A 21,026-nucleotide genomic window follows, 5' to 3' on the forward strand; every position below is an offset into this window, starting at 1 on the left:
AGATCCCCCCATAGAGGGATAAACTAACCTTGGGTTTTGTCGATGATGATTTCATGTAGGTGTTGAAGATGTGGATGCTCAATGGTGATGTAGATCTTTTTGGAGCAATCCTTTGGAGTGAGTTGCACTTTCAATACCTACATGGGTTAGTCCCACAAGGAAGAAACAAGTATATCCATAGACATAGAGTGATGCACACACAAAATGATGTCCATGAAAACATTAGGTTACCTTGTCCCTTGCCTTACCAACATGAGGGTTTGTGACTCCTTGAACTAGTGCAAGATATGGAAGTTGATTACACTTGTCCTTGCCATAATGATATGAGTGAAATATGTTGGCGGAGTCACCCTCAAGAACTCTCTAGTTCTTCTTCTTCGGGATCCACATCATCTTGATGGGAATCCTTGGAGTTGTAGTTGTACTTGATGAGGTAGAACTTGACGTAGTCTTGGTAATCCACTTGACCAAGGCCTTAGGTGCTTCTTCAAATGCATCAATCTCCTCTTGAAGCTTGTCCTTGCCTTTGTTCTTGTGGTCTTGTGGTGGAAGATCATCTTGTGCTTGTGTTCCCTTGAAGGAAGTAGGATCATACTTCTCTTGTTGAGGAACAAGCTTCGTCTTGGGGTATTGATCTTCTTCCCACTCAACTCCATTGGCATTGAACTTTCGTTCAAAACCAACACCTTGATTCTTCCGGTGCCTTCCTTCCTTGCGTACAATTTCCTCGAATTGCTTACTTCCGACAAGGCTCTTGTATACACCTTTCTCTATAATTCCCTTCAATAAGCTATTTTCTTGCTCAAGTGTAACTTGGCTAAGAGAATCATTAGTGGAATCAAGAGAACTACTAGAAGCAACAATATTGGATTTAGCATTATTATTGTTACTACTAGAAGAAGAATCTTTCTTGTTCTTGTTACTAGACTTGACTTGAGGCATGTAAGTGGATAAGAGTAAACACTTGGCAATGTAAGAAGAACTTTTCTTATGAAGATCATCATTGATTGCCTTTAAGAACTCATGCTCTTGCTCAAGATTGAGATTTTCAAAGCGTAACTTCTCATGAGCCCTTAAAAGTTCTCAATGATCTTCAAAGATAGTTTCATGAGCTAACTTAAGAGTGTTTAGTTCTTTAGTTATACGCTCAATTTTCTCCTTATCATTGTCATTCGTTTCAACTTGATTAGCATGATTAATTGACATTTCATCATAGTATTCATCACTAGAGTTGTCAACAAGTAAATCATCATCACCTAGCAAGTCATCTTCATCACTATTGAAATCAACATACTCGGGGTGTGTTACCTTTGGACCTTTGGCCATGAAGCATCTACCAATTCCTTCATTTGGTGACTCAAATATGTCGTAGGAGTTGGTTGACACAAGTGCTAGACCGGCAACACCTTCATCTTGAGTATATTCGGAGTCGGAGTGATAGCTTCTCTCGGAGTGATGGTCGGAGTCGGAGCCAGATACCCATTCACCAACATGAGCTTGATGTCTTCGTTTTGTGTAGCTCTTTGATGACTTGTCCTTCCTTTCCGAATCCTTGCTTCTCCGTGAGGATCTTCGTTCATAACGATCATATCTACTCCTTCTCTCTCTTGGTGGTGATTCTTCTTTTCTACTTCTTCTTTTTGGAGAGTCTTCTCTTCTTTTGTAGGGTGCCGTACACTCATTGGAATAGTGTCCGGGTCTCCCACAATTGTAGCAATTTCGCTCTCGACTAGAAGATCTTTTGTCATTGTAAGTCCTTGACTTGGAGCTTCTTTCTTTGCTTCTACTCTTGTAGAATTTGTTGAAGTTCTTCACCATTAAGCTCAATTCTTCATTGAAGGTGTGTTTCTCACTTGATGATGTGGGGGCTTCACTTGAGGCTTTGTAAGCACCACTTGACTTGTTGTGAAGTTCTCCTTATCCTTAAGTGACATCTCATGAGCAACAATTCTTCCAATGACTTCCGTTGGCTTGAGATCTTTGTAGTTTGGCATCATTTGGATCAATGTGCACACGGTATCATACTTTCCATCCAATGCTCTTAGGATCTTCTTGATGATGAATCTGTCGATCATCTCTTCACTCCCTAAGCCGACAATCTCATTTGTGATAAGTGCAAGCCTAGAGTACATTTCAACGACACCTTCACCATCCTTCATTTTGAACTTGTCAAGCTGACTTTGGAGCACATCCAACTTGGATTCCTTGACGGATTTGGTACCTTCATGCATATGAATCAAAGTATCCCAAATTTCCTTTGCATTCTCAAGATGGCTGATTTTGTTGAATCCTTCGGGGCACAATCCATTGAAGATGATATCACAAGCTTGAGCGTTGTATTGCAACATCTTCAATTCTTCCGCATTAGCTTCACGGTTCGGCTCTCTCCCATCAAAGAATTCACCTTGCAAGTCAATACAAATAATTGCCCAAACTGCGGGTTATGTCCGAGAATATGCATTTTCATCTTATGCCAACTAGAAAATTAGTACCATCAAAGTAAGGACCTCTACGGTGATAATTTCCCTCGCTAGACGCCATACTCTCCTAGGTTGTGAAACCAAGGCTATGACCACCAAAAGCTATGGAAATCAAGGCAAATGGAGACCAATGCTCTGATACCACTTGTAGGACCTTGAAGTATGTCTAGAGGGGGGGGGGGTGATTAGACTACTTGACCAATTAAAAACTTAGCCTTTTCCCAGTTTTAGAGTTTGGCAGATTTTAGCTATCTTAGGACAAGTCCAGCAATCATCACACAATTCAATCAAGCATGCAAAGAGTATATTGGCAGCGGAAATTAAAGCATGCAACTTGCAAGAAAGTAAAGGGAAGGGTTTGGAGGATTCAAACGCAATTGGAGACACGGATGTTTTTGGTGTGGTTCCGATAGGTGGTGCTATCGTACCTCCACGTTGATGGAGACTTCAACCCACGAAGGGTAACGATTGCGCGAGTCCACGGAGGGCTCCACCCATGAAGGGTCCACGAAGTAGCAACCTTGTCTATCCCACCATGGCCGTCGCATACGAAGGACTTGCCTCACTAGCGGTAGATCTTCACGAAGTAGGCGATCTCCTTGCCCTTACAAACTCCTTGGTTCAACTCCACAATCTTGTCGGAGGCTCCCAAGTGACACCTAGCCAATCTAGGAGACACCACTCTCCAAGAAGTAACAAATGGTGTGTTGATGATGAACTCCTTGCTCTTGTGCTTCAAATGATAGTCTCCCCAACACTCAACTCTCTCTCATAGGATTTGGATCTGGTGGAAAGAAGATTTGAGTGGAAAGCAACTTGGGGAGGGCTAGAGATCAAGATTCATATGGTAGGAATGGAATATCTTGGTCTCAACACATGAGTAGGTGGCTCTCTCTCAGAAATGGTAAGTTGGAAGTGTAGGTTTGTTCTGATGGCTCTCTCCACGAATGAAGAGGAGGTGGAGGGGTATATATAGCCTCCACACAAAATCTAACCGTTACACACAATCTACCAATCTCGGTGGGACCGAATCAACAAACTCGGTCAGACCGATTTAGTAAACCTAGTGACCGTTAGGGTTTTTGGTCGGACTGACTTGCATCTCGGTAGGACCGATATGGTTAGGGTTAGGGCATAACGTAATCTCGGTGAGACCGATTACACAAACTTGGTGAGACCGATTTTGGTAATTAGCTAACCAGAGAGTTGGTCAGGTAAACTCGATGGGACCGATTCGCTCTTTCGGTGAGACCGAAACGTTACGAAAGGGAAACAGAAAGTTTACATTGCAATCTCGGTGGGACCGATCCGCTCTTTCGGTGAGACCGAAAAGTTACGAAAAGGAAACAAAGAGATTACAATCCCATCTTGGTGAGACCGAGATCCCTATCGGTAGAACCGACTTGCCTAGGGTTTGTGGCAGTGGCTATGACATTTGGAATCGGTGGCGCCGGATAGGAAGAATCGGTGAGACCGATTTTGGCTTTAGGTTTAGGTCATATGTGGATGTGAGAAAGTAGCTGAAGGTTTTGGAGCATATCACTAAGCACATGAAGCAAGAGGCTCATTAAGCAACACCTCATCCCTCCTTGATAGTATTGGCTTTTCCTATGGACTCAATGTGATCATCAATCACTAAAATATAGAATGAAGAGTCTTGAGCTTTTGAGCTTGAGCCAATCCTTTGTCATTAGCATTTTGAGGGATCCACTTTCATCATCCATGCCATGCCATTCATTGAGCTTTCTTGAAATGTTCATCTTGGAATAGCATTAGCTCAATGAGCTATATGTTGTTATGAATTACCAAAACCACCTAGGGATGGTTGCACTTTCACTCACCTATTCCCACGTGACCAGGGGGTTTGGTGCGCCCCATCTAGGGTTCCCACCTCCTGGCTTGGGGGCCAAGTCACCCAAAGGGGAGATCCCATCTGCCCTGGCCGCCGCCCCCCCTAGGGGAAACCCTAGGGTGCCTCCCCCTCCCCCTTGCCCCTATATATAGTGGAGGTTTTGGGGCTGCCCAACACATGAGTCTCTCTCTCCCAAGGCACAACCCTACCTCTCTCCCTCCTCGTCTCTCGTAGTGCTTGGCGAAGCCCTGCTGGAGTACCGCGCTCCTCCACCACCACCACACCATCGTGCTGCTGCTGGACGGAGTCTTCCCCAACCTCTTCCTCTCTCCTTGCTGGATCAAGGCATGGGAGACGTCACCGGGCTGCACGTGTGTTGAGCGCGGAGGCGCCATTGTTCGGTGCTTAGATCGGAATCGACCGTGATCTGAATCGCCACGAGTACGACTACCTCATCCGTGTTCTTGCAATGCTTCCGCTTAGCGATCTACAAGGGTATGTAGATGCACTCTCTCTCTCTCTCTCTCGTTGCTAGAATCTCCATAGATTGATCTTGGTGATGCGTAGAAAATACTGAATTTCTGCTACGTTCCCCAACAAAAAATGTCAGATCCTGATGCAGCAAGTTGGCGGATGAAGAAATCCTGTGCATTCAGGCTTTTGCCATGAAGAATATGGAAGACCAATGTCTTCATTGCACCTTCTAGCTTAGCCTTTGGAGAATGTCCTTTGATGGGCTAGAGAGTTCGCCTTATGATGTGATAGATTGTGCGTGGCAGATACTCAAGGTCATCAACAAAGAACTCCGTAGGATATTCTGCATCTGGAGGCAATGGCTTCATCATGCTGAGCATCTGGCTCATGTCGGGTTCTGACTTGTGAAAGATGCTTTCCAAAGCTGCAGTGTGAAGCTGATAACCAGGCTCATAGAGATCCCTTGGAGTGGGCAGGCCAGTAAGCTCAATGACATCAAATGCTTTGGCTTCATGATGGACATTTCCTGTCATCCACTCAAGTATCCAAGTCTTAGGATCCCTGTAGTAGCCTCTGATATGAAGAGTGTCGTAGAATTGAAGCAGCAACTCTTCATTCCAGTGCTCCTTATCAGTGACAAAGTGCAGCAAGCCAGCCTCTCTGAAGCAATCGAGAGCTTCTACTAAGAAGGGCAGGACAGCTATGGCTTTAGTATCAAGGCGCATATGCGGAAGTATGCGGCCTTGGTTGTACAGAATGCATGAATAATAGCGGCGCTGTTGATAACTCTAGAACCGATTAGATGAAATCTTGGGCCTGGTGTAGGGGTTCTTTGCTCTATCGAAGAAGGTGTTGTGTGCAATGAAGCCGTTGACATTGAAAGATCCTGGCGAAGTGGCGGTACCTGGAAATCTGGGCAGTCTTGGCTTTGGCTTCTGAACCTGAGGCCTGTGCTCGACATGGTAATCAAATTGAGGACCAACAACAGGTGGAGGAATCAGAATAGGCCATCTGACAGTGATAAGCTGGCCATAGTTGTATGCTTGCTCGATAGTATGTGGCCTTGCAGGCGGAACAGGAGCAGTGGCATTGACTTCAGGCTGCAGATTTGTGTCAGGTGCGGCATTGACTTCATCTTCTTCATGGGCTTCATTGGCTTCATTGGCCACTGGTGCATTGGCCACTGTAGGCTCCACATTGGCTTCGGCCATGACAACGTCATTGGCTTCAGGAATGTCATTGGTGGCAGCCTCAGGATTTTCACCCTCCACTTGAGTAGCTGGAGGTTCTGGCATAGACTGGTTCTCTTCAGGAACTTCTTCTTGAGTTGTAGGGGGAGTAGCGACACGCTCTTCTTCTTGTGTTGCTCTAGCTGATGCAGCCAGAGGGTCTTCAGCAGCATTGGCTTCAGACACAGGGACCGTCACAGAAGGATTGTCTTCAGGAAACACTTGACGTGCCACTAAACTTGACAAGTTTGAGCCCTCTTCTGTGATGGTGGTCATGGAGACGGATGGTCTCAGGCCTTTGCGAAGCCATTGGAATACGGGCGACGCCTTTGGTGATGGTGATGTCTCCATGTAGTTGTCATCATTGGACATGGGGCTGATGATGGGCACAAATGACGGTTGGGGTGTACTTGGTGAGTCTTGATGTGGGGTAGCTTGCTGGGGGCGATCAGCCCACGATGCATCTTGTGAGATTGGCGTCAAAGGACGACCAATACTGATAAGCTCACTATTCGTTTGAACATGCGATGATACCGTTGGGCGCTCGATCTGAGGAAGAACTACATCATCTTGTACAATGTCTTCAGTCGTGATGGGGTCGACGACTGGAACTTCTTGAGCTTCAGGAGCCTCTGTGGAAGTAGGCTCATGAACAATCATCCGACGCTCTTGGTTTGCAGACGTAGGGGGAACAAAAGCAAGGGGTTCAACAATAAGGGGCTCTGTGGGAGCAGCCCGATCTCTCTTCTTGGGTTTTCTCTTCTTGGGGGGTGGTGCTTCATCAGTGGTGCGCTTGGTTTTCCGCTTCCTGGCTTCGGCTTCAGCTGCCTTGGTTTTCTTATGTTCAGAAGCCGCTGAGGGAGCCTTGGGCTTCGAGCCGCGCATGCTAGCAGGGAAGACAATGTGTGGTTCTTCCTGCCGTGGTGCTTTAGTGTTGGCTTCAGATGACTTCTTTTTCTTGGCAGCCATTGAGGGGTCAATGTCAGGGCGGCCAAGTGCCTTGCGCTTTTCAGCTTCATTGTAGGCTTGAACGCATTTGTCTGCCAGTGCTTTCATGCGCTCTCTTGAGCCTTTGGCTTCCTCGTGTTTCTTCCGAAACGACTCCTTGAGGTCATTGAGCATCACCTTGAACTTTTGCATATCAGCCACATTCAGCTTGGCTACATGCTTCTTGAACTGTTCCTTCTCAAAGTCTATCTTTCGCTTCAGTTCAACTATGCACTGAGCCAGAGCAAGCTCAGGAGCAATGGCGCCTTGGAAAGCAACGCTGACGCCAATGGGAAGCTGAAGGTCATCAAAGCTAAGATCTTGATTGTCAAACCACTCATCAATGAAGTTCTTCAGAATGTTTACATCAGAGGGGCAGATCATTGAAGATCTCCGCCTCTTGCTTGCTCTTGATCAGCTGCTCCAGAGCGTCTTCACCAAATTCTTCATCTGAAGACAAGTCAATGGCTTCAGATTCATTCCTCAGAATGGCAGCAGGTGTCAGTGCATGACTCAGTTGCTGAACTGGTGTCTTCTGTGTCTTCTCACGCCTCATCCAGATGCGAGAGAGATCTTCAGAGATATTACTGGGAGCAGAAGGGGCAGTTGCCAATGGCTTCACTCTTGAAGCTTTTGGAGCAGCAAGTGATTTTGAAGCTTTAGTCTTCTTCTGCTTCTGCGGCTTTGGAGCAGGAGCTGGAGCTTCATCGGGTCAGCATCATCATCAGAATGATCCACTTTGGCACCTTGAACAGTGATGTGAGTGATAAGTCCAGCAAGGTTGTAGAAGGGGCCGATCCTGTTCTCATTGGCTTCACGGGTGCCATTGTCCCGAGGTGAGGAAGGACCAGGGTTGAAGTCAAGCCCTAAATCCTTCTTGTTCTTTGCAGCTGAGTCTTTGGCGAACTGGTAGTTGCGCTTGAACAGATTGTCTTCACGACACCAGAGCAGTGAAGAAGGGTCAGCATTTTCAGGCTGTGGTCCGCGCACCATGCAAGGATAGAAGCCTTGCTCAATAGCTTCAGCCTGAGTCCTGGGTGGAAGATTTTTGTACAGAATATCACCCCAGGGTGCCTTGATGGCATTCTTCCTAGCATATTCTTGAGTGATGAAGTGATATTTAAACCATTCTTCTGCCCAATATCTTCGAATCCATTGGATTCGATTCTTGCGTTCAACATAGGTTTCTTTTGAATCAGTTTTGTACATCTCGTGCAAATCTGGAGGTAAGTCCTTGGAAGTGTTACCACGACGTTGTTTGCCTCCCTTTCTTGCTGAATTTTCAGTTGCCATGAAGTGTAAACTGAAGGGCTTTAGTACGTGCAATGGCTTCAAATGGATGGACTGACAGGAACTCGCTTCAGGTGAGTTGACGTGACTCTGCAAGAATTTTGCAAACGAATGCAGACTATGAGAACCAAGGGATTCTCCCACGGACATGTACCTGTGACAGCATTAAAGGTGCGAGGGAAGGGGAAGAGGTCATATGCATTCTCAGAAGATTTTGAAGATAAATCAGTTTGAAGACATTGACCTCATAACGGGAAGACATTCACTTATATGATGAGAGTTGGTTCCAGAGTTGTACAAATCCAAGAATAAGTACTAGTGAGGAATCTAACTTGTAAAGAAGCATAAGTGAATATACTAGGCAGAGTATGAGATGCAGAAAGAGATAGATTCATGTTTGGAGATCTAGAAACCACTTTTGGTAGGAAAGGATGAATCTATCAGATCAAAAAGATGGTAAAAAGTAAACTTTTATTACCACACGAAGAACTGCTAGACGAAGCGAAGATGGATGCCGAGCAGTTCGGTCTCCCGTGCCCTAACTTGGCGACGGAAGACACCTACGGCGATGGCGGAGAATACGAGGTCCGCGGCCGGCATGAGGACGACATCGAGGAAGTCGCGGCAGCTAAGTGCTCCGCCGTCGGCGTCGTCGAGAGCTAGCGGAGACGCTTGGGTTTGCGAAAGATGGCGAATGAGGAAGAAGGATTTTTGACCGAGGCGAGACAGGTATTTATAAGGACAAAGACAGCACAATGCAATTACGCAGGTGCCCCTGGCGGTTCACATCTAAAGGACACGTGGCTAACATGCAACTCATTGAGAGTTGTTCCACGTTCCCACGCGCGCCTGGATTGTCGGGGTGGTCGTTCCGAATTCTCCGGATTTCAGGCAAAAGGATATGTCATTAAAACTAGATATAAATGTTTGTCTCTGTATCTTCTGCTGACAAGGACGCAGAGAAGACATTCGACAGTTTCAACAGAATGCATATGATTTGGATAGATAGAGCTTGAGGTAGAAAGCACAGAGAGGTTAGGGTCCGATCACATTCACTTAGTTCAAAAGATTCAAACAAGAAGACATAGCCATAAGTGAATGTTGTAGAGGATAGAATACTATATATATATATATATATATATATATATATATATATATATATATATATATATATATATATATATATATATATATATATATATGACAGAGTAAAGCCAAATCAATAATCACGAAGTCAAATTAACGTTGAAGATAAATCAATTGCGAAGACTTTGCAAATATGGCGCCATGAGGAAACACTTCATAAGAGTTTGGTGGTGGCGTTACCCACTGTATAGGAAGTATTAGACCCAGACACGGCGCACAATTATCGTGGCGCTCTGAAGTCAATTTCCGCATTAATGTATTCACACTTAGAGTGTATGTCTTCATTGATTGAAGATATACATTACTTCGTGTGTTGCACATCTAAGTCATCAAAATGCATAAGTGTTAGGATGTGTGCCTAATCACAGGACCTTCGAGGATTCCAAGATATTTAGCTCACACCGCAACTTGCAAAACCTTTTCTCATCCAAGGGCTTAGTGAAGATATCAGCCAACTGCTCTTCTGTCTTGACATGAATGATATCAATATCTTCTTTCATAACATGATCTCTGAGGAAGTGATGACGAACTTCAATGTGCTTTGTCTTCGAGTGCTGAACTGGGTTATTAGCAATCTTGATAGCGCTTTCATTATCGCAGTAGAGTGGCACATGCTTCAGATGGATGCCATAGTCCTTAAGAGTTTGCTTCATCCACAGAAGCTGAGCGCAGCAAGATCCAGCAGCAATGTATTCTGATTCAGCGGTTGAGAGTGATACACAGTTCTGCTTCTTTGAAGACCAACAGACAAGAGATCAACCCAGAAAGTGACATGTGCCTGATGTAGACTTGCGATCCACCTTGTCACCAGCATAATCAACATCCGAAAATCCAACCATATCAAACTCTGAGCCCTTTGGATACCACAATCCTAGTGTTGGGGTGTAAGCCAAATATCAAAGAATTCGCTTCACAGCTAAGTGATGCGACTCCTTTGGTGCCGCTTGAAATCGGGCACACATGCAAACACTAAGCATGATATCTGGCCTAGATGCACATAAGTAAAGTAAAGAGCCAATCATGGAGCGGTATACCTTTTGATCGAAATCTTTACCATTGGCGTCGGGGCTTAGATGACTTTTGGTTGGCATTGGCGTCGTGAATCCTTTGCAGTCTTGCATTCCAAACTTCTTCAGGCAATCTTTGAGATATTTTTCTTGAGATATGAAGATGCCGTTGCGTTGCTGACGGATTTGAAGACCGAGAAAGAACTTCAGCTCTCCCATCATGGACATTTGATATTGTTCTTGCATCATGTGACCAAATTCACCACTGTATTTCTTGTTGGTGCAACCAAAGATAATGTCATCCACATAGATTTGGCACACAAACAGTTCACCATCGTATGTCTTCGTGAAGAGAGTGGGATCTAGAGAACCAGGTTTGAAGCCTTTGCTCTTCAGGAAGTCTTTGAGTGTGTCATACCAAGCACGAGGGGCTTGTTTGAGGCCATACAATGCCTTGTTGAGCTTGTATACCATATCAGGATGTTTTGGGTCTTCAAAGCCAGGCGGTTGTGCAACATACACTTCTTATTCAATCTTTCCATTGAGAAAGGCACTCTTCACATCCATTTGATATAGAAGGATGTTATGATGATTTGCGTAAGCTAGCAGTATGCGAATGGCTTCAAGCCTAGCCACTGGAGAAAATGTTTCATCGAAGTCAATTCCTTCAACTTGTGTGTATCCTTGAGCAACGAGCCGTGCTTTGTTTCTGACAACTTGACCATGCTCGTCTTGTTTGTTGCGATATATCCATTTTGTGCCTATTATGTTGTGCTTGCAAGGATCAGGACGCTTGACTAGTTCCCACACATTGTTCAGCTCAAACTGTTGAAGCTCGTCTTGCATAGCTTGAATCCATTCAGGTTCCATGAAGGCTTCAACAACTTTCTTGGGTTCAGAGATTGAGACAAATGCAAAGTGCCCACAGAAATTTGCTAGCTGTGTTGCTCTTGAACGAGTGAGTGGTCCAGGTGCATTGATGCTATCAATTATCTTCTCAATTTGTACTTCATTTGCAACACGAGGATGAACTGGACGAAGATTTTGCTCATGCTGATCATTGTCATCATTTGGAGGATTGCCTTAAGGCTGAGCAATGTCTTCAGGTTGATCAGATGCAGAAATGATAAGTTCTTCTTCAGGCTGGGCCCCTGATGGTATGATCTCTCCTGTTCCCATTAGCTTGATTGATTCACTGGCAGGTACTCCATCTAGCACATTTGGCAGGTGCTCTCTTTGCGAGCCGTTAGTTTCATCGAACCGCACATCCACAGTTTCAACCACTTTATAGTGAAAGAGGTTGAAGACTCTGTAGGAGTGCGAGTCCTTTCCATAACCAAGCATAAAACCCTCATGTGCTTTCGGTGCAAATTTTGAAGTGTGATGTGGATCCTTGATCCAGCACCTAGCACCAAATACTCTGAAGTAGCTTACGTTTGGCTTCTTACCAGTTAGAAGCTCATAGGATGTTTTCTTCACAAGCTTGTGAAGACAAACACGGTTGATGACATGGCGTGCAGTATCAATGGCTTCAGGCCAGAATTTTCTTGGAGTCTTGTATTCGTCAAGCATCGTCCGAGCCATCTCAATAAGGGTTCTGTTCTTGCGCTCCACGATGCCATTCTGGTGAGGTGTGTAAGGAGCAGAAAACTCATGAGTGATGCCTAAGGTATCAAGATAAAGGTCGAGGCCTGTGTTCTTGAATTCAGTGCCGTTTTCACTCCTAATGTGCTTGATCTTGATGCCATAGTTGTTCATGGCGCGGTTGGCGAAGCGTCTGAAGACACCCTGCACTTCAGTCTTGAAGAGAATTATGTGCACCCACGTATATTTGAATAATCATCAACAATAACGAAACCATAGAGACAAGCAGTTGCAGTGAGAGTAGAGTAGTGAGTGGGACCAAACAAATCCATGTGGAGCAACTCAAAAGGTCGAGATGTAGTCATGATTGTCTTCGAGGGATGCTTGGCCCTGTCATCTTCCCAGCTTCACAAGCTCCACACAGATGATCTTTCTTGAACTTGACGCCTTCGATGCCTATGACGTGCTTCTTCTTGGCGAGAGTGTGTAGGTTCCTCATGCCAGCATGCCCTAGCCTCCGATGCCAGAGCCATCACTCTGAAGACTTTGCTAGAAGACATACGCCCATCTGTGGTCCTGCTGAGAAGTCTACCATGTACAGATCATCTTTCCTGTACCCTTCGGAGACTAGAGACTTGTCAGATTCCATTAGTACAAGGCAACAATATTTTCCAAATAGCACAATCATGTTTAAGTCACAAAGCATCGAGATAGACATTAAGTTGAAACCAAGGGATTCAACAAGCATCACTTTGTCCATGTGCTGATCCCTTGAGATTACAACTCTACCTAGGCCCAATACCTTGCTTTTACCAGTGTCAGCGAATGTGATGTGACTTTTATCACATGGACGTAAGGTTAAGTCCGTGAGAAGACTTCGATCACCAGTCATGTGGTTAGTGCATCCGCTGTCCATAATCCATTCTGAAGCACGAGGTGTCGTACCCTACAGTGCAGTTAGGAGGATAGGCTTCATAGAGAGTATTGTGAAGCAAAAACATTTGACGCACAAGAGGATTATCAAAGCTCAGATCAAGGTTAGGACTGATAGTATGACTGGCAAGCGATTCAGGAACGAAATACATAGTAAGACCATTTCGGAATTTTATCTTGCGTCCCATAATGTGTTTTAGGTCCCCAGCAATAGCATCGGACGCCTTTGATTTCCGGCTGGAGACCTTTCCCTGCAAAAGAAAGTTAATTCTTCTTAACCACCCACATCTTCAGGGGTGGCTTAGAAGCAATGAGTCTAAAGTGCAGCATCTGAGAACTTCGGCTTTGGAGCCCTAGCAAATAGCCTTGCAGGAGAAGAACGATACTCATATGAATAAGCAGAAAAGTTCTTAGTTCTATGAACATAGCTATTTGAAGACACACGCTCATATTCATAAGTATGAGAATGGTTTCCCTGCAAAACATTGGCGTTAGGGTGACTCAGGTGAGTCATGTATCTGTATGAAGCCTTTGGGCCATATGAAGCCATAGGTCTAGGGTTTGTCTTCTTCCTTGGTGGTGTCATGATGACATTCACATGAAGATTCCCAATACACTGTTTAGGTACCCAGATCTTCTTCATAGGTGGTCCATTCCTGCAGTTAGTACCAATATACCTGGCAAACACTTCACCATTCTGATTCTTAAACAGTTTATAGTTTGCATCAAAGGATTCACCAATAGCAATTGGGTTAGCACAAGTAAATCCAGATAAGGTAGATGGATCCATTGAAGGTTCCTTTGCAGCAACCCATGTGGTTTTGGACTACTGCTCAGGCTTCCAGTAAGAACCATCAACATTCATTTTCCTCTCGAACCCAACACCCTCTTTCGTAGGGTTTTGGTTCAAGATCTGCTTTTTGAGGACATCACACAGTGTCTGATGCCCCTTGAGGCTTTTGTACATTCCTGTTTCAAGCAATGTCTTCAATCTAGCATTTTCATTAGCAACAGCAGTGGCATCCTCCGCAGAGGGGTTAGTTACCACATCGACGATTGAAGATATTGAAACAGTAGCAGCAGTAGAACACTCAGCAACAGAATTAGCGTTATCACGCTCAAGACATTTTAAACATGGTGGTTCAAATCCTTCCTGAGCGGGACTGATCTGTTGAGCGCGAAGTGACTCGTTTTCCTTTTAAAGATCTTCATGAGCCGCTCTCAACTTCTCAAGATCTTGCTTCCTTTGAAGATAATCATAGGAAAGCTTTTCATGGGTAGTTGAGAGTGATTCATGACGACCTTCAAGCTCTTGGTACTTAACATGAAGATTTTTTATATCTTCAATTAAGGACTGAGATCGGGTCATTTCAGCGTCCAACGGATCATCGCTTTTGTCTAACAGTTTTTGAATATGTTCCATAGCTTTCTGTTGTTCAGTTGCAATTTTAGCAAGTGTTTTGTAGCTGGGTTTGGATTCACAATCAGAATCATCTTCACTTGATGTTTGAAAGTAAGCATTGCGTGAGTTTACCTTGGCACCGCGTGCCATGAAGCAGTAAGTGGGAGATGAGTCGTCCTTGTCACTGGCATCAGAGTTGGTGATGGATACATTGTCTTCAGCGTTGAAGATGGACTTGGCAACGTAGGCTGAAGCTAAAGCCAGACTTGCAACGCCAGAGTCAGACTCCTCCTCGGATTCCACCACCTCTGCCTCCTCAGAAGCAGACTCCTCCTCTGAATCCATTTCCTTGCCAACAAAAGCATGAGCCTTGCCAGACGAACTTTTCTTGTGTGATGAAGACTTGGAAGTTGACTTGGAAGAAGATTTTGAGTATTTCTTCTTCTTCTTGTCATCAGAATCATATTCCTTGCTCTTCTTCTTTTTCTTCTCATTGTCCCACTTTGGACACTCAGAGATGTAGTGACCAGGTTTCTTGCACTTGTGACAGGTTCTCTTCTTGTGGTCATTGGAAGAAGCTTCATCATTTCTTGATATGGATCGTGAAGACTTTCTAAAGCCTTTCTTCTTAGTGAACTTCTGGAACTTCTTCACAAGCATAGCAAGCTCCTTTCCAAGGTCTTCAGCTTCACCACAACTGCAGTCAGATTCTTCTTCAGATGAGGAAACAACCTTTGCCTACAAAGCGCGAGTTCGGCCATAGTTGGGACCATAGATATCTCTTTTCTCAAATAGCTGGAACTCATGTGTGTTAAGCCTCTCAAGTATGTCAGATGGATCGAGTGTCTTGAAGTCAGGTTGTTCTTGAATCATAAGAGCTAGAGTGTCAAATGAGCTGTCAATAGATCTCAGAAGCGTCTTGACGATTTCATGCTTGGTGATCTCAGTGGCGCCGAGAGCCTGAAGCTCGTTTGTGATGTCAGTGAGACGATCAAACGTGAGCTGGACATTTTCATTGTCATTTCTCTTGAAGCGGTTGAAGAGGTTGCGTAGGACACTGATTCTTTGATCTCTCTGAGTTGAAACACCTTCATTGACTTTGGAGAGCCAGTCCCAGACTAGCTTCGATGTTTCCAAAGCACTCACACGACCATACTGCCCTTTGGTCACATGACCACAGATGATGTTCTTCGCAGTAGAATCGAGTTGAATGAACTTCTTGACATCAGTAGGGGTGACACCTTCACCAGTCTTGGGAACACCGTTCTTGACGACATACCACAGATCGACATCAATGGCTTCAAGATGCATACGCATCTTATTCTTCCAGTAGGGATATTCAGTGCCATCGAAGACAGGGCACGCAGCGGAGACTTTGATTATCCCTGTAGTCGACATAGCTAAAACTCCAAGTGGTTAAATCGAATCACACAGAACAAGGGAGTACCTTGCTCTGATACCAATTGAAAGTGCTAGTTATCGACTAGAGGGGGGGGTGAATAGGCGATTTTTACGAAAGTCTTCAAAACATGAAAGTTTCAAAGACAATCATGAAAACTGGACCTATAAATATGCAGCGGAAGATGAACTACACTAGACAAGCCATAGTCAAACAAGTATGAAGCTAAAGCATGATGACTGATAGCAGCTATGTAGTAGGATCAGGATGGAAGATAGTATGAAGCCAATCAGAACAAGTAGTCACACAGTGAAGACAAATAGGTAGAGTAATCAGGCAATGACTTCACAAAGACAAACTGTAAGTAAGGAGAGTAAGAGATAGAACCAGTGTGTTGTGAAGACAAGGATTTGTTCGACCAGTTCCAGTTGCTGTGACAACTGTATGTCTGGTTAGGGAGGTTGAGATTGAACTCAGAAGACCGCGTCTTCACCTTATTCCCCTTGAGCTAAGGACACACAGTCCCCGCCCAATCACTCTGTTAAGTCTTCAAGGTAGACTTCCAAACCTTCACAGACTTCGTTCACCGGCAATCCACAATTACTCTTGGATGCTCAGAACGCGACGCCTAACCGGCTGGAGGATTCACGGTCCTCAAGTGTAACAAGTCTTCAGATCACGCGGACAGAAAGACTTCAGTGATGCCTAACACTCTTTGGCTCTGGGTGTTTGGGCTTCGTCCTCACAAGGATTTCTCTCTCTCAAAAGCTTCGGAGGTGGGTTGCTCTCAAACGACAAAAGTCGTGCACTAACTCTGACCAGCCACCAATTTATGGTGTAGGGGGGTGGGCTATTTATAGCCACTAGGCAACCCGACCTGATTTGTCCGAAATGACCCTGGGTCACTAAGGAACTGACACGTGTCACAACGGTCAGATTTCAAACACACGCGACAGCTTGACTTGGGCTACAAGTAAAGCTGACTTATCCGACCCTGGATAAGATTTGCTCTCATTGTCTTCGCTCGAAGACATAGGATTTTGGTTGAGCATCACTTCAGTCACTCTGACTTTGTTCACTTGGACCCCACTTAATAGTGCGGTTGTTCCTATGACTCAACAAAGAAGAAAAGAAACAACGAAACTGCTAAGTCTTCGCGCTCCATAGTCTTCACTCAATGTCTTCTACAGTCATAGTCTTCAATGTGAATATCTTCACGTACCACCATTATCTTCAATGTCTTCATATATACATTTTTAGGGGTCATCTCCGGTAGGTAAACCGAATCAAGGAGGGACTACTACCTGTGTTATCCTGCAATTCTCACAAACACATTAGTCCCTCAACCACGTTTGTCGTCAATACTCCAAAACCAAACTAGGGGTGGCACTAGATGCACTTACACCTTCTTCCACCTATTGTCCTCCCCTATTCACCTTCTTCCTCAACCTGTCCATGACCATCGGCCGAACCACCTGCCTCCGCCACCCCTTTCTCCTCACCATCGTGTTGGTGCTACCCTGGCCATCCCTCTAAACAGACAAACCACTAGAATTTTCTCTGCGAGCCCGCAGCCCGAACCATTAACCTTCGAACTCGCCTCCGGCGGCTACGACTCGTTCCTAGCCGAGGCCTTGCCGACATCTTGCCCCGGTGCCACCAAGGTGAACACCATGTCCCGCTGCGCTTCCTTCTTCCTTCCCAATTAAATCAACTGAGCCAAATCCAAAAATCAGGCAACTTCTGCCGGCTCAATTGGAGAAAAAGACCAACATGAACGCATATATAACATATAACACTAACTCATTTGGTCTACAAATGTAAAGCTGGTTCATCTAAATTTAAGCTGCAAATATAGCTGCAAAACCAACAAACCAAAAATAGCACGCACAGACCAAAAGCAAAGTGTTTCTTTTATCAAAATCAGCGGTATCATTATAAGCATTTGGGCAATGACTAGATTTTAGTAGTCCTTAAGCACGCACATGCTTTACCCTTGCAACAACAAATTTGTAGCCCAACACAAAATGTGTTGGCAGGGCTCTAGAGCAAACGGGATACTTTTCGAGGATGCATACGATAAATAGGCCCGGACAGGCCAGGCGAGCACGAGCCATCGGAAGCGGCAAACCCTATTTGGCCCGGACGGGCCAGGCGAGCACGAGCCATCGGACGCGGCAAACCCTATTTGGCGCTGCAGGCGCCAATTAACGTGTATTTTGCAAACTGACACCTGCAGCGCCCTGCACTGGGCCGGCCCATTCGAGTATTTTTCTCTATTTTTCGAAAACGATTCGAGTATTTTTCTCTATTTTTCAAAAACGCCAAAAAGTGCTCGCGCAGCACAAAGTTCGACCCCTCAACCTCTCTGATCCAACCGCTACGCACTAACCACCTCGCCATCACCACGCTAGTGCACAAAAAGTTCGTTTCTCTTCTTATAATCCTTATTCAGTTTGGTTTATACTTTTTCTTTTTTTCTCATTCTTTTTTGTTTTCTTTAATGCACCGTTTTATAAATTTCGTGTACCTTTTTCTAAATTTATGAACTATTTTTCAAATTTGATGAACTTTTTCTAAAATTTGATGAACTTTTCTCAATGTCGATGCACTTTTTTAAATTTCGGTGAACTTTTTTCCAAATATGGTGAACTTTTCTCAAATCCGATGAACTTTTCTCAATTTCGATGAACTATTTCAATTTCGGTGAACTGTTCGATAAACTTCTTTCAAATACAGTGAACTTTTTTTCAAATTTGATGAACTTTTTTTGAAATTCGATGAACTTTTTCAATTTAGGTGAACTCCTTTCAATTTCGGTGAACTTTTTTTCAAATTCGATGAACTTTTTTTTAAAATTCGATGAATTTTTTTCAAATTCACAATCTTTTTTCTATTTTTGTGAACTTTTCTTTTGAATTCATGTTTTATGTGAATGCGTTTTCACGTTTATATTTTCTTTATTCAAATATAATTTATAGTGGGTATATAATAGTATATGTTTAATGTTTATACTGAAGGAAAGGTCAAAGAGGGCTGTTTTACGATATTTAACAAGTAACTGACGGTGGTGCAGTGGTTAGGTCGTGTTCAGTCACGTGGTCCTCGTGAGTTCGATTCCCAGTTCTCCCTCAATGAACATTACAATTTTTCTTTACATTTTGTTTTTCAGCAGGTAGCTTACCCTAAAAAAAACAGGTAGCTGGGCCGGCCCACTTCGCATCCGTGCAAGCGCCGCGGCGCGAACCGGCGCCTACAGCGCTCAATAGGAGCTTGCATCGGACGCAGTGGATCGGCCTCGACCGGAAAGAATGGGCCTGGCCTGTCGTGGGCCGCCAAACAAAAATAAATGCGCCGTTGCCGGGGATCGAACCCGGGTCACCCGCGTGACAGGCGGGAATACTTACCACTATACTACAACGACTTGGATGCTAATGCTACTCAATTTATCTTACTTAGACATAGCATTCTCCGGAGTTAATCGTCTCTCTTGGGCCCAATAAGTGAGCGAGGCAGTGCTCACGGAAGAGGAGACACTCACATAATTTCGACCAGACATGGAGAAGCAATGGTTCCAAAAACAAGCAGAGCAAGGATCTTCGGCCCCAGAAAGAAAAACACCCCTCGGTGTAGCCTCAAGGCTCAAGCTGACTGTTGCAGCCTTTGGCGGACAATATTCAAGTTTCACGGCATGGTCTCGTGTTCCTGGGGTTAAGTTCTAGCTAGCTCGGCGTCCCGCTTTGTCCCGCAAAACCTACATGTCACCATGTCGAGGGAGGATGAGAACGCTCTGAACATGATTCGGTATCTCTCAATGAACCCGACACTGTTATACCACCAGAAAACGAATCTTCAGATAACTTTTGGTGTTTCCAGATGATAATTCAGATACACTTGTTACTAACGAAGCCGGTGACTATTTGGAACCTTTGAAAGGTGCGATGTCACGGATATTGATTCTACTACCACTCAACTTTAATCCACTCACTCCATATTCTATGTCGATATCTGTGCCCCTTCGTATATCTTTCAAAGAGAATCAAATGTACATCATTGCTCATGTGTTCTACATGCATGCTTGTTCTTTCTTTAGTTGGTAACACTATTTTTTTCACTAGAAAATGATTATATCTCTCATGAGTGTTTCCTTCTTGGGTTTGTCTGCCTAGTTAAATGTGAGGGCCGCCCCCTAAGGAAACTATGGTAAATATTTCAGTATTTATTAGCGGGATTATACCAGTGCATTGATTATTTGAGTGTGTTTTATAGCATTTTATATGAGGTTTTGAATTATCCTCTTTTTAATAATTAATCAAAGAGTGCAATAATTGTGATGCACACTACAACTCATTATTACAGTTTACTAACTGGGGTTTCCCCTACCTTGCACGTGCGATGGTCAACGTGCTTCTCCATCGCCTTTTTTGGCGGCATATCTGAATGGTGCTCGGGTGTCCTCAGTCTCGATAGACCATTAGGATAGTTCCTTCTGTGGATGCCGACGAGAAGATCGAGGAGGGGCGCCATCTTCGGCTGGGAGAGAAGCAGGTTTCGATGGGAAGAAGACACATCCTTATGGATTGTGTCATGGATGTCGGATCACCGATATTCCCTCGCATGCGGTGCCTATCCTTGGCATAGAGCGGATATCACCGTCGTTGGCATCACCCACTTTGCTATCATCAGCAAGGACGACACATAGGACAAAGAGGAGAGGTCGGGTGACGAGTGTTGCATGGTTATGGAGGTCACAACTGTCATTCTCAAGCCAAAGGGAAATTCAGTAGAGGGGTCTTGGTTGATAGGGAGAAACATGAATAAAAATATGGGTGAACAACTACAAGAATTCTAGGAGAACATCGAGTACCTCATGCCGACATCCTGTGTCTAGGAGTGGAGCCACGGGTGTCTGGTCAGTGAGGGAAGGTCATTGGCATCTGATGGTTTACTATTTGTATGCAGGAATCATGGCCGGTTAGAGCATGTTGCATGATGTCTTTCGTCTCCTTGTTGGGAGCACCTCACATTGACTCCCTGGCGTTTGCTCGCTCCAGTGAGCAAACTGACCAAAACGCACAATTCTGATCCTACACGCTTTTTTGGGAGCGGTAGGGTGAGAAGTGGGCCCACCACGTGGGAGAGGGCGGGGCAATTTAAACGTGAGGACGGGGGGTCTTGTTGTCATATGCAGGCTCACATAATAATCTACGGGTAAATCTTTTTTATAACGAACAAACCCACAC

At 44.7% G+C, this 21,026-nt stretch overlaps 1 non-coding gene across 1 annotated transcript; it reads right to left on the bottom strand.

Moving 5' to 3' along the window:
- Positions 1–19,135: 19,135 nt before the first annotated feature.
- TRNAD-GUC lies at positions 19,136–19,207 on the bottom strand. Its single transcript has one exon. It is a non-coding gene; the product is annotated as a tRNA-Asp (tRNA).
- Between the last annotated feature and the right edge of the window lie 1,819 nt (positions 19,208–21,026).

The sequence above is a fragment of the Triticum dicoccoides genome, chromosome 4A (assembly GCF_002162155.2).
Source record: "Triticum dicoccoides isolate Atlit2015 ecotype Zavitan chromosome 4A, WEW_v2.0, whole genome shotgun sequence".
NCBI lineage: Eukaryota > Viridiplantae > Streptophyta > Magnoliopsida > Poales > Poaceae > Triticum > Triticum dicoccoides.